This window comes from Cebus imitator, unplaced genomic scaffold, assembly GCF_001604975.1.
Source record: "Cebus imitator isolate Cc_AM_T3 unplaced genomic scaffold, Cebus_imitator-1.0 Scaffold59, whole genome shotgun sequence".
Taxonomy (NCBI): domain Eukaryota; kingdom Metazoa; phylum Chordata; class Mammalia; order Primates; family Cebidae; genus Cebus; species Cebus imitator.
The window spans coordinates 1,972,376-1,974,425 of NW_016107374.1; the positions used below are offsets into that span (position 1 = coordinate 1,972,376).

General features: G+C 59.6%; 1 protein-coding gene across 2 annotated transcripts in view; it reads right to left on the reverse strand.

Annotated features, from left to right (window-relative positions):
• Window positions 1–1,831, reverse strand: part of ARHGAP8 (Rho GTPase activating protein 8) — a 96,396-nt gene extending 94,565 nt beyond the window's left edge. For both annotated transcript variants that reach the window (XM_017529497.2, XM_037738908.1), the window contains exon 1: window positions 1,775–1,831. The gene's annotated coding sequence lies outside the window, so the exon portion shown is untranslated. The remainder of the gene's footprint in view (window positions 1–1,774) is intronic.
• Between the last annotated feature and the right edge of the window lie 219 nt (window positions 1,832–2,050).

The window sequence follows — 2,050 nt, forward strand, 5'->3', positions numbered from 1 at the left end:
AAAAAAAAAAGTTTCAATGACCCAATGAAGTTATTCAAGTAAATTGCCACCACCTGCATCAAGTACTCCATGGACTTTTCCACCTGTAACTCACAAGCGAAGTATCCCTAGCCAGTGGGTGCCAAGCCCTTCCCCGTGCACCTCATCCACCTTCCAGCTCAATGGCCGCCTCCTCCAGGAAGCTCTCCCTAAGCTCCCACAAGTCCTTGGCTTCTCTCCATCACACAGAAGCCAGACTCTGGGACCCTGAGGGCAGGGACCAGGCAGCTGACTGTCCACAGAATTAGCTGGACATCCCATACCCCTCTTTGCCCTACGGCCCTCACCTGTGTTGGTTTGGGGAATGGTTAGTCAGCAAATCAAAGCAGGAGCCCACAAACAGGATCCTACAGCTGCCAACAGAGGGGCCAATCAAAGGATGTGGACTTCTGAACTGGCGCAGGCTTAAGTGTTGAGTTCTCAGCTGGACAAATGTCAACAGTGCATTTCACAGGCCAGCGAGGGATGGCACAGAGCTCTCTGGAATCCACACAGCCTCTTCCACTAAACCCCTAAGTCGGTGTCCCCACCCCGACAAACAATCACACCCTCCTGCCCCCAGGTGGACTGTGGTTCCTTCTGAGGCCTTCACACTTCTCCCAAGGCGGCCTGGAAATTTCCAAGCTAGGGTGTGGCAGAGCCCTCCAGGATTCTCAGGAGGCCCCCCAGGATTGAGGGACAGGGAAAGGCAGGGCCTCCCCGCCTCCCTAGCGAGCCCCAAGGCTGCTAGTGGCTCGGTTTAAAGTTCGTGTTTTTAACTCCTGGGGGTTCCACTCCGTGTGTAGAACCACCCAGACCCCCGGGCCCTGAGTCTGAATCAGCACCTGCCCGGGCCTCTGTTTTCTCATTTGTGAAACCAGAGTGACCTACCTCTTTCTTAGGTTTGGTGTGAGGGAGCTTGCGGGGGGTGCTGTCCCAGGCACTGACCCGGCCCAACCTGAGACCCCAAGGGAACATTTGAGCTGACACAGTCAGCTTCGCCCCCCAAAAAACTAGCCCCCTCTATGGAAAGCTCACAGCCCTGGGTGTGACCACCTCAGTCAGGCCTCTTAGTAGCAACAGAGCTTCATCTCATAACTACCATCCTTAAACTACAGCGCCCATCACAGGCTTCTCCAATATACTAGGTTTGTACTCAGCCACGGTTCACCGTTCAGCCCCCACTCAAGCCTGTTCACGAGCCAGAATCTGGCTTCGCCTCTACTAGACCTAATTAGACTAGAAAAGTCTACACCAAAGACCATTTCACAAACCCAAAATTTCAGCCTCCATTACCGTAGCTACTCAAAAAGGCCTAATTAAACTCTACTCTCTTTGATTCCATCCATTTTAACCCGACTATTAATTATCTAATCTATTACCCCGAGTAATTTCAACAGCAACATAAATACTAACAAATCACGAGCAGACCAGAGCAAAACACAGGCAGAGAGAGGCGAGGGCGCGGGGAGGCGTGCTGGGTGAGGGGACCGGACGGGGCGGGGGGCGGGGACGGAAACCAGAGGCGGGGAAGAAACGAGGTGGAGGGAGGGGAGTCTGGAACCCGCCGGGACCTGGAGGCTGCGCGCGGGCCAGAGCCCTCCCCAGGGCTGCACGTGGCGTCGCGCCCGCCCGGGCGTCCCCAACCCGGCCAAGGGCCCCTCGTCCCCACGCACGCCCCGGGGGCTCCCGTGGCGCCCCCACCCGGGACACAGCTCCCTCCCTGCGCGCTCCCTCCCCCGGGCGCCCGCCTTACCCGGCCACGGACCCCGCTGCCCCACCTGCGTGCCGGGGCCTCCGCTCGCCTGGTCCCTCCCCGGACGTGGCTCTCGGGCAGGCCCCGCCCCGCCCCGCCCCTCCGCCCGGGCTACCTGGTGGGAACGCAGTCCCAGGTGCAAGAGCTGACCCTGGGTGCACCTGGAGGGGGGAGGGTAACAGGGCGGGGTCCGGCGGAGCACGCGCGCTCAGGAGCCCCTTGCAGGCGCACCCTGGGAGCCCCGATTCCCGCCCGCCTGGGCTGCGTCCCCCTCCC